Source organism: Leptonychotes weddellii, unplaced genomic scaffold (assembly GCF_054177405.1).
Source record: "Leptonychotes weddellii isolate Sample4059 unplaced genomic scaffold, ASM5417740v2 HiC_scaffold_4065, whole genome shotgun sequence".
Classification (NCBI taxonomy): domain Eukaryota; kingdom Metazoa; phylum Chordata; class Mammalia; order Carnivora; family Phocidae; genus Leptonychotes; species Leptonychotes weddellii.
The window spans coordinates 671-12038 of record NW_028007087.1 but is presented as its reverse complement, the minus strand read 5'-3'; the positions used below and the strand labels follow the sequence as shown (position 1 = coordinate 12038).

Genomic DNA, 11368 nt, shown 5'->3' with positions numbered 1-11368 from the left:
GATGGATGGATAGATGGGGATGAATGGATGAGGGATGGATGGATAGATGGGGGATGGTGGATGGCTGGATGGGGGATAGATGGATAGATGGGGATGGATGGATGGATGGATGGATGGATGGGGATGGATGGATATATTGGGGGGTGGATGATGGATGGATGGATGGGGTATAGATGGATAGATGGGGAATGGATGGATGGATAGATGGGTGATGGATGGATGAGGGAGGGATGGATAGATGGGGATGGGTGGATGAGGGATGAATGGACAGATGGGGGATGGATGGATGAGGGATGGGGGATAGATGGATGGATGGGTGGGCGATGGATGGATCGGGGATGGATGGATGGATGGATGGATGGATGGATGGGTGGATGGGTAGATGGGTGACAGACGGACAGATGAGTTGGAGGATGGAGAGATAGATTAACTGAATTTATTAGTGATAGTCATTGTTTGCCCAATAAAACCTGGTTGGTGGGTTGGTCCAAAAAATCAACGGACCCTTTCCCCGAGCTACAGAAAAAGAAGAACCTTTAAAACAAAGAGCCCACCAAATGCTAAGCAGGGTAATTGAAAAAAGTCCCATCGACCTCTTAGAGCGATGAGATGGGTCTTGTACAAAGGATCAGAATCTGCCGGAGAACACGGGAGAAGAGCAGAAGGGCCTGGGAGGCTCTGCGGCTCCCCGCCTGCATGCGGAAGAACAAGCACGTGAGCGGTGAGAAGGGGGCAGACAGGTGAAGCTGGGGGCGGGGTCCCCAGCAGGGTTCCAGTGGCCACGCCGTGGTGTGCCGCAGCCTGCCGAGCTCCCCCGGGGCAGCCCGCACCTCCAGGACTTGCGCCAGGAACGCGAGGTTGTTTACCCCCGTCCCCAAGACCCCCAATCTGTGGCAGCTCTCAAAGGTAAGCGGGGCCAGACAAAGTAGCGTGTCCAGTCTCAGCACGTTAGCATGATGGTCATCGCAGAGCAAGGGAGGCGCGGAAGTGAGGCATTCACTCTGCGTCTGAGTCTGTCCCATGGCCACTCCTGTCAGAATGAACCGGATACCGCTGATCTGGGAGCCATCCCCCATTTGTACCACTTGTTTGACTCTCGGGGTTGTGTTTCTTCTTACTCATCCATGATGCAAGCTCTAGCCCGGTGTGGGGCTGGACAGACCGCACTCGTCCCAAGCAGCCGGCCAGACGGTGCACAGCGGGCGAGGCTCCCCGAACAGCCCCCCGGTATCTGTGGCGTTGTCCTGAACATGAAGAATCCGATAAACACCAACAACGTGTAAACAAGCCCCCAGACATCCTAGAGAGGTGGGATGAAGCCCCAAATATTCCAGGCAAGAAAATTTCCCGTGCTCTCCATAAAAGACTTCTTGGACTTTGGCACCAAAGAAAGAAAGTCTTTTAAAAGGACTGCTGCCCAGGCAGCACGGCGTGTGTAGAATTTGACACTCGTCCCCTAAACACCAGAGGCACTAAAACAGCTCTGCTAACACAAAAGAGCGAGCTGATGTCTGTCCACATGCGTTTCACAAATACCTAGGAGCACCTTCTCTGCGCAGGCGTTCTTCTAGGAAGAGGGAACAAGACAGACAACAGGACCCACCCAGGCGAGCCTGTCCCGGGGAGCCTGTCCTGGGGCAGCCCATCCTGGGAATCCTGTCCCGCAGATGCTGCCCTGGGGGAGCCTGGCCTAGGGAAGCCTGCTTTCTGGCCACCCAGCAGTAGGTAAGACAGAGTCCAGCAGGCTGTGCCAGTCAGGGCTCTTGTGTGGAACTGGACCTTAGATGACCAGCCCTGCCACTCCTGTGACCTTGGTCACGTGACGACCTTGATCATGTGTATGGTAAAGACCCCAGAGCCACGGCTGAGGTTGGGAGAAGGGGGGCCTGCCCAGGCTTTCGCTTCCATCCTTGCCGGCACTCCGCACCCATCTGAGGAGCACAGGACCCGGGAGACCACACAGGACCCCACGCACTTCCCCAAGGGCAAGAATGTGCTGGCTCTCTCCCCTTGTCACCAGCGCCAAGCTCACCACACCCTCCCCTTTGGAACGCCCCTTCCCGGACCACCCACTGTCTACAGGGCCCATCACAGGCCCAGGTCCATCGGCTCGCTCCCCTCGCTGACCCACACGTGACGTGTGGCTACACGGGTGGTCTCTGTGTTCACGTCTACGGGCCCCCTGGAGCATAAGAAGGCGTTCAAGAAACACCTGCTGAGCCTTTAATGTGGCTGAAACAGTCTTCCCTTTCTCTAAGTGTTAGAATTTAATCATTTTTGTTCAGAGCATCTAAAATTTTGAAAAAGAGCAAACATGACTTTTGTAATGGGAAAAAAAATAAAAGTTAACTGAAGCGTGTAATGAGTTTTACACGTAAATCTTCGTCATACAAATATGACGGTGCACTTCTCTCTGCAGACCCACATCCATCCCGCCCCGCCACAGGCCCGGCGAGGATGCAACAGCAGAGACCCGTGCCCCACGGTATGCGCCCCGTTGCTGTGGGGTCTGCCCCTACCCCACCGGCTCCCACGCAGGAGACCACGCCGGAAGGGCAGCAGGGCTGGGTAAGGGCGGGTGCATCCTAGTGGCCACGGAGCAAGTCACACAGCATGGGCTGCAGGTGCAGCGCAAGGCGAGTGGCCACAGACAGCAGAGCTTGGCGGGCCGGGGATGAGCAGAGGCCATCACGCCCCCCACCCCCACCCCGTCAATCAGCAAGACTCTGAGCAACACCAACTCAGCAAAGAGTAAAGGGATGAAAGGAAGCAAAAATCAGGTTTCTGACGGGGGGCACCTGGGTGGCTCAGTCGGTTAAGCGTCTGACTCTTGATCTCAGCTCAGGTCACGATCTCAGGGCTCAGGGTCATGAGTTCAAGCCTTGCGTTGGGTTCCACACTGGGCATGGAGCCTAGTAAGAAAGAAAGGAAGGAAGGAAGGGAGAAAGAAAGAAGACAAAATCCCACTCTGGCACGTTTCTGAGTTCCCTAAGGTGAAGCTAGGATCCACCCCCATTCCCTGTTCCCAGACCCCGTTCCCTCTACCCCTGAACCCCTGAACCCAGCTCCTCCAACGAGGGCTGTCGGCCCAGATCAGCAGGCAAGAGATGCAGCCTCCCACCCAGCAAAGTCCCAGTGCAAAGGGCAGCATGGTGGCCGGCAGGTTGGGCTGGGGTCAGGCAGCCAGGACCGCGTGCTGCCCCCTGCTCAGCTCACCTGTCCCTCCCAGGGGCAGGATGCAGACCCGAAGGGGAGGTCCCAAGGTTCAAGTGCCAGAGCAGACGGATGCCTGTTTATAGTGAAGGAAGGAAACAATCACCGAGAGAGTTTTTAACCAAGGCAGGTACCTGACAAGCGTACGGCATCCCACGTTCGCAAGCAATGCAAGACAGAAAGCCCGCGGCTGGAAAGCCAGTCATACGACGTGAGTCAAAAGGGCGCAGGAGAGGGGCACTGACGCTGCAATGAGCACTCCGTCCGGGCTCACCTCTCCTGTCCCGCGCTGCGCCCCTCTGGCGTGGCTGGGCGCTTCTCCCTGGGGGGGCTCACCGGCACCTCCTCCTCCTCCTCTCCACACCTCCTCGGAACTCCCATCCCCGCTGTCTCACGTCCTGCCAGCCCCCCTGCCGGCAGCCCACTGTCCCCGTGGGCCCTGATGTTCCCGAACGCAGTGCAGGCAAAGTCCCGGTGCATGTGCGGTCAGGGAAAGCCCCCCGGGGGGGGGGGGGGAGTGACAGAAGCATGGACGGAGCTCCTGAGAGATGAAGGGTGAGCCCCACAGATCCTCCTCTTGAACAACGGGGCCTCCAGGGAGCTGCTCGCGGCCGCCGTCCTTGACCCTTCAGAAGCCCAAGACGGAGAAGGGCTCGTCTCAAAGTTATCTGAGGGGGTGAACACCAATGCGATTCACAGGAGGCCCACAGACTGGCCAGAAAACTCGATCAGCAGAGGCCCTGGCAGCTTGAACTGAAGTGTCAGAAGCAGCGCAAAATGAAAACTGGACACTGGATCCCAAACCCTCAACTGGCAGGAAGCAGGCTAAGCGGGCCTCCCCTCCAAGCGTGTGCCGTCTTCCGTGACAAGGAAGGATGACTCGGAGAGGGGGTCAGAAGCCTGGAGGCAGAGTGAGAGCTGCTGTCCCCGGACCCTGAGACCTAACCCAGGCACTCCCAACACGCGCCAGGCCCCCACGCCCTCCCCCTCCCTCGTCTTGAGCAGGAGTGTCCGTGGCGGCCATCCCACGTCTGTGCCAAAAGTGTGCCCTGCTGTGGGTGGAGGGGCTGAGAGCTGGCCTCTCTAGTCCAGGATGGACAGGAAGGGCACTCCAGGCGCTGGATCAAGGAGCCACGTCCGGGATGTGCATGCACACCTGCCGCTGATTGGCATGATGAGATTCTGCGCTGAGCTGACGCGGTCAGGGGAGGTTCTTAGGGGAGTGTTTTGTACGTGGGGGGGCCCCGACTCACTGGGACCAGGGGCTGGACAGTGGTAGAGCAGACTGACACCTATTCATATTTATGATATAACTCAATGATGCCCTCCTGGTCGTCCCACCCTTGGCAATCCCCGACCCCTGGGGCCTGGGCTGGACCTAGTGCCTCACTTCTAATAACCAGGGCAGAAGCGATGAGAAGCCACTTCCAAGATAATTACAAAGAGACTGGCTTTTGTCCTCGCCGTCTCCCTCACTCGCTCAGCCCCGTGGCAACAATGTCTCGGGCCAACAGCCGGCAAGGTCGTGAGGCCTGCCAGCAGCCACGTTAGATCACGGGCCACCGCCACCGCGTCAGGGAGCCTGGAAGCAGACCCGCCCCACTCAGCCTGGCCGACACCTTGATCACAACCTTGGGTGAGACCTGGGACAGAGGACCCAACTAAGCCTCAGATTCCTGACCCGAGAAACCGAGAGATAGTAAGTGTTAGTTGTTGTAAGCTGCCATGTTTGGGGGACTATTTGTTACACAGCAGTAGATGATTAGTGTCCCATAGAATGCAAAATATGAATGTTTTCGTTTGATTTGTGATCACTGCTGCTATAAACACAGACAAAACGGTGCTAGATTTACTTCTAGGCAGCAATTCACAATTAACTTTCTCCAGGGGCTCCCCCCAACTAATCTGCAATGAGGTGATTCAGGAAATCCGACCGCACACTCCTGAGATAAACAGACTACGAATGGAACAAACTGGCCAAGAACAGTGACTGCATCGGATGACTCCCTAAGCACTGCGGCCTCACAGCTAACCCTGACAATCCCCTTTCACCACCGAGGACACGAGGCCCAGGCGCGCTGCCCATGGTCACAGTCACGACTCAACGCAGACTCAGCTGACTGATCCCAGGCGGGGCGCGTCAGCACGCGAGGACCTCCCGTGAGGTTCTGCTACCACCAAAACTATTTCCCTGGCTCTCAGAGAGTCTAGTTCGATTCCTCAGTAGCTGCATCTCCCACCTTTGAACACCAGTCTAAGCTTAGGAAGATGGTGAGCAGCCACTGAATTCATTAGTGAGCCTGCTTGCTGAATAATTTATAAAAGGCTCAACAGAAGAGCACAAGATATACAATGTTCCGGGTCAGCACTTTGTGATTATGAGGACGTTTCGCGTGGGGCCTTCTTTAATGCCAGTTCTTGAGGGTTAACACTTCAGAGTCCAAAGAAACCAAGAGATCAAGCCGCAGGGGCTCATACTGGGCTCGGTACTACGGGTGCGTCCCCGTCCGCCCTCCTGGCCGGGCGCCTCGCTAAGCAGCCACGATTCGCAGTGGAGCCGAGGATGCACGGCAATGGTAAAGCAGCTCTTGGAAACAGGAACTACAGCAATTAGAAGTAATGAGGAAAGAGGAGAAAGAAATAAGAAAAAGAGAGAAGAGATTAAAAGACTGGCAACTTGAAGGTTTCATCTCTTCCAACATCAGAAAAAACATATGTACAACGACCACCCCAGGCTAATAATGTGAAAAGGAAACGGAATTCTGAAAATACTACTACGGAGCTGAAGAAATAGTTATGCTAATGTCATCCTTACCACTAAAGAAAGCTTGAAACACGAGCTCTAAACTTACCTAGCTTCCTCCCTCAGGAGAACACAACACCAGTGCATTTTCATGGCACTGAGCCGATGGCAGGGCTGGTGCGGCTGGGCACCCCTCGGCCTCCTCCAGGCCTCCCCTCGGCCTCCCCGCCTCCCCAGCCCCAGTCACAGCTCAGCGGCAGAGGGAGACCCGCCACGGCCACAAGCCTGAGGCCCTGCAGACACAAGGGCCTGTGGGAACAGGACAGCACCCGGCAGCATGGCTATGTCCCTCCCACTCCCGGTGTCCCACCTACAGGCCAAGGCCTGGCTCTAAGACCCCTCTAACCCAGCGCTTGCCCTTTCTCTAACACGTGAAGGACAAGCTCTAGATTTGGCACAAAGACTACCGTCTTGTGAGACGAGCCCTTCTCCGTCTTGGGCTCCTGAAGGGTCAAAGACTACCTAAAAAGGTCCATTTTACTGGTTCATGTATCTTTCTGAGTGATTCGAATCCTTTGGGATATTAAGTTTACATCAAACAAAATCTGTAGGCTAACCAATTAAGAGAAGTAAGTTATATGTTCTCTCATCTCAAAGAAAGAAATAAAAATGCAAGACCTCCGAAGATTAGGAAAACGCATTCTTTTTTTTTTTTTTTTGAAGATTTTATTTATTTATTTGAGAGAGACACAGCGAGAGAGGGAACACAAGCAGGGGGAGTGGGAGAGGGTTAGAAGCAGGCTTCTGGCAGAGCAGGGAGCCCGATGCGGGGCTCGATCCCAGGACCCCGGGATCATGACCTGAGCCAAAGGCAGACGCCTAACGACTGAGCCACCCAGGCGCCCCAGGAAAATGCGTTCTCTAATACTGGCTGGGCTCACACAATGCACAGAGGATGGGACAGAGCACCTGCAGCCAGGGCGACACAACGACACACAGGCTGTGACCGGCGTCCCCACGCACACGCGGGGCCCCGGCCACTGGCCTGACCCGCCAGCTCTCACCTGTCAGTTTGCGTTACTCTCCGCGGTGCTGGGCTGAACAAAGATACTGAGGTTGGTGCATTTTGATGTAACATCTTTTATTGACATCGTATTAAGAACATTTTCTACACAAGAAGGAATTTAGGAAAGCTCTCGATCAGGGAAAGCAGCAGCTCAGCAGAAGGCAGGCAGCCGTTGGCCAGGTAGGAGCCGGCAGCAGGGATGCAGCAAAGGGCAGGGCAGGGGGGAGGCTGGCTGGCACCCGGCTCCTGTGCAGCCTCCCTGGCAGTGCTGAGCCCCGCTCCTGCTCCCTCAGAGCCTCCTGCACTCCCTGCCGCCACCTTGCCCCCCTACACCTGCCCTCCCCTGCCCTCAGGCTCATCTTGAACCCAAACCCCTAACACTCCCCCACTTCTCTCAGGATGCAGCCTTAACTCCCAGCCTGCCTGCCGAGGCCACGTGAGGCAGGCCTGGTCTCACGGCCCCATGACGGTCCCGCGCCTCCTGCATCCGTGTGCTCACTCCTTCCCTCAATGGCTGTGGAGTGGCTTCGACAGCAGCACCAGGTAGACAATCATGAAGAGTGACCAGTGATGGCCCCTGGGGGACAGCACAGTTCATCAAGCCAAGACCACCACCCACAGAAGGTCAGGGGGACACACAGGACACAGCGCCCTGACCCCTTTTGAGAACTCACTCTTCCCCCAATGTGCCCTCTCCCCATCCCTCCACTTCCTCCAATCCCCACCAACCCCCCCAACTATCCTGCAGACCAGGGGGCCCCCACACTCTGGCCATGTCTGCTGCCCAGGCTCGGCACCACGCCACCTTCCATGCCCTTCTGAGTAGCTCAGACAAGGGCCCGAAGCCGCAGCTCGCTCCCACCCGGCCCCCACCGCCAGGACCGACCCCTCCAGCCACCAGCTCACGGCTGGCTCTGCAGCCGATGAAACTGTGGGGCTGTTTTTGATTCCAGAAACATTTCTAGTTCAAGAATGGTGGAATACTGGAGGTTAAGCCACCTCCATTTTCCCCGTTACTATCTGACTATCGCTTCTTACCTCTACTTGATATTTATTTCTGTCTGCAGCGGTTCAACCTGGGCCAGAGGGACCACAGAGCTGTCGGGTGTAGCAAGTAAACAGGACACCCGGTTAAATCTGAATTTCAGATAAAAGACAGGTAACTTTTAGTCTAAGCACGTCCCAAATACTGTGCAGTATATTCTGTCTGATAAATCTAATTGAAGGGACAGAGGAGGCTGCAGCACTCACGGTCCCTGACTCAGTATCCCTCCGCTCCTCCTCGCTGGGGCCTGGCTGGCTCCATTACCCCCACCTGGAATGTCACCTCTGCCTCCCCCCACACCAGCCCCGGCCCCTCACAGCAGCTTCCCTGGGCGACATGGACAGCCCAAGGACAGGAGGGGACAGGCCAAGCCCTGCGTCCACCTGCCCTGCCTGACCCCCCGCCTCACTCAATCCCCTGCCCTAGCCTGCCTCCCTGCCTCACCCCCGGATGCCTAGGAAGAACAGAACAATTTTCCTCGTCAACAAAGGGCCTCATTTCAGGCCTCCCACAGGACATTCTCCTACCCACGTACAAATCTGGTCATTCCCTACAGGATTCAAGAGGAACATGCAGAGGAGTGTTGTACTGTCCCCTGTCTAGTCCTCTCATTAGGGCTGAAAGAAAGCTTTCTGCTCTCCACGTCTCTTTCTCAGTTACTCCCAGGAAGATGAGAGAGTCTGCAAACACGCCAAGTCCTGGGCCCACTTCAGCGAGGCGCGTGTGAGGGAGAAGCGGCGTCAGTCCTGCCCACGGGGAGGCCGAGGGCAGACCCTGTGTGGAAGCAACCAGAGGAGGGGTGACCAGAGGCGGTCATGTGCGCAGGAGGCCCCAAGCCCTGGTGACCCCACATGGCTCCTCACAGGTCCCAGGTCCAGGCAGGGTGTTGTGGGCTGCCTGGTGGCCCCAAAGACATCAGGCCCTAGTCTGCAGAACCCGTAAATGTGACCTCCTTTGGAAACAAGATGTGTGTGGATGGGCTTAAGTGAAGGATTCTGCAACAGAAGATGGTCCTGATGGTCTGAGTGGGCCCCAGACACCATCCCAAGCGTCCTTAGGAGAGGGAGGCAGAGGGAAGATCCCATGCAGGCAGGGGACAGGTCCCGTGAACACGGAGGCAGGGACGGGGCGGGGTGGCCACAGCCCAACTGCCAGCAGCCCCAGAAGCTGGAAGAGGCAGGACGGAGCCTTCCCAAGAGTCTCCGAGGGAGCCCAGCCCTGCCCACACCTCGACTTGGACTTCTGGCTTTGACAACTGCAAGAGAATAAATTTCCGCTACTTTAAGCCCCCCAGTCTGTGGTGCTTTGTGACAAGCACCACAGGAAACTAATCCGGGGTGGGGGACACCAGGGACCCCGCTGCCTCCTGGGGCCCGACTGCCCCAGCTGCACAGGGAGGAAGCCGACTGGCTGCTAAATGCTTAACTCCACAGAGCTGGCCTTCTGGCTGGACTCCAGGCAACTAGGGGTGCGGGGCTCTGACGAGCGGGGTGGTCTGGGCACCTCACCCTGCCCTAGGACCTCCTGGGGCAAATGTGTCCTGGGCTGGGCTCCTCTGGGCTGCACTTAAGAGAAGCCACAGAGCCCACAGCCTGCCACATGGCAGGAGCTTGATAAAGATGTGCTCCGCAGGGACGCCTGGGTGCCTCAGTCGGTGAAGCATCTGCCTTCAGCTCAGGTCATGATCTCAGGGTCCTGGGATCGAGCCCTGGGCCCGGCTCCCTGCTTAGTAGAGTCTGCTTCTCCCTCTCCCTCTCTGTTCCTCCCCACTGCTTGTTCTCTCTCTCTCTCTCAAATGGATAAATAAAAAATCTTAAAAAACAAAAAAAAAGAGTATTCCAAATATTATTTATGCCCCACCCCCAAGCTGCTTTGGAAAAATTTGTGTTTATTATAAGTTCATTTAAAAGTCTTCAATTTGGGGGATATTTAAAGACTAAAAACTGTAAATGGACAAAACGTTCACAATCACAAGCAGAAACTATCAGACTAGATAAATGAGCAGGACTCAACCATATGCTTTATAAGAAGCTGACTTTGAATATAAGAACACACACACAGGCTGAGAGTAAAAGAACCGAAACAGTAAATGGGAGAGAGCTGGAAGGGCTCTATCTTAGTATCAGACTTCAAAAGCGCCTGGGTGGCTCAGTCAGTTAAGCATCCGACTCTGGATTTCGATCAGGTCACCATCTCAGCGTGGTGAGACTGGGCTCATGCTGAGCAAGGAGAAAGCTTGAGATTCTCTCTCCCCACCCCGCCCCTCCCCGCTTCTCTAAAAAATATATCAGACGTCAAGACCAAAGCCCGGTTCATCAGCAGAATCACCATCACAAATGTGTGTGAACTTAATAACACAGTTTTGAACACATGAATCAAACCTGAAAGAACTAAGGTAGAAACAGACAAATCCAGTCAGAAAAAAAACCTTTCTCGGCAACTGTTAGAACAACCCAAATCCCTACCACCCAAACATCAGAAATAATACAGGAGATGTGAACACTACATAGTGTTTCTTCTATGGGCCAGGCACAATTTCAGGTGTTTGAAATTAGCCATGAATAACACTGAGGAAAAAAACCCTGATCTCATGGAGGACATAGTCTCCTGAAAAAATAGGGGGAAAAAAGGAAAATAAGAAAACAATAACAACTCAAAGTATGTTTATTATCTTCTAAAAAATAAGATCTTGCGGGGTGCCTGGGTGGCTCAGTCGTTAAGCGTCTGCCTTCGGCTCAGGTCACAATCCCAGGGTCCTGGGATCGAGCCCCGCATCGGGCTCCCTGCTCAGCGGGAAGCCTGCTTCTCCCTCTCCCACTCCCCCTGCCTGTGTTGCCTCTCTCGCTGTCTCTCTGTCAAATAAATAAATAAAATCTTTAAAAAAAAAAAAAAAAAGATCTTGCATCTCTCAATGAAGAACAAGATGATACTTTTTAAAAAGAAAAGTGAAATTTGGGGACACCTGGGTGGCACAGTGGTTAAGTGTCCAACTTTTGGTTCCAGCTCAGGTAGTGATCTCAGGGCCATGAGATCGAGCCCCACATCAGGCTCCCTGCTCAGCACAGAGTCTACTTAAGACTTTCTTTCCCTCTCCCTCTGCGCCTCCTTCCCACACACACACTCTCTCTCTCTCTCAAATAAATCTTTTTTAAAAAAGGAAAATCATAAAAGAACTCTTGAAAACTGAAAAGAAAAACAGAAGTGAAACGACTAAAGGAAGAGGTAGAAGACAATGCAAAGCCATCTCCCAAGAGCCAAGCAAACATCTCTGAGGTCAGCAAGAGATCAGGGGATTAGCAGG

The 11368-nt window shown here is 54.8% G+C and overlaps 1 long non-coding RNA gene across 3 annotated transcripts; it reads right to left on the bottom strand.

Annotated features, from left to right (window-relative positions):
- Window positions 1-6737: 6737 nt before the first annotated feature.
- On the bottom strand, window positions 6738-10994 carry LOC145719370 (uncharacterized). 3 transcript variants are annotated; one of them, XR_014142338.1, is made up of 5 exons: window positions 8760-10967; window positions 8061-8120; window positions 7412-7599; window positions 7021-7124; window positions 6738-6925 (listed from the first exon to the last, which is right to left on the bottom strand). It is a non-coding gene; the product is annotated as an uncharacterized LOC145719370 (long non-coding RNA). The 3 variants fall into 3 exon arrangements; XR_014142337.1 differs by having other exon boundaries at window positions 7021-7599; window positions 8061-8159; window positions 8760-10994; XR_014142336.1 differs by having other exon boundaries at window positions 7021-7599; window positions 8760-10989.
- Window positions 10995-11368: the final 374 nt, after the last annotated feature.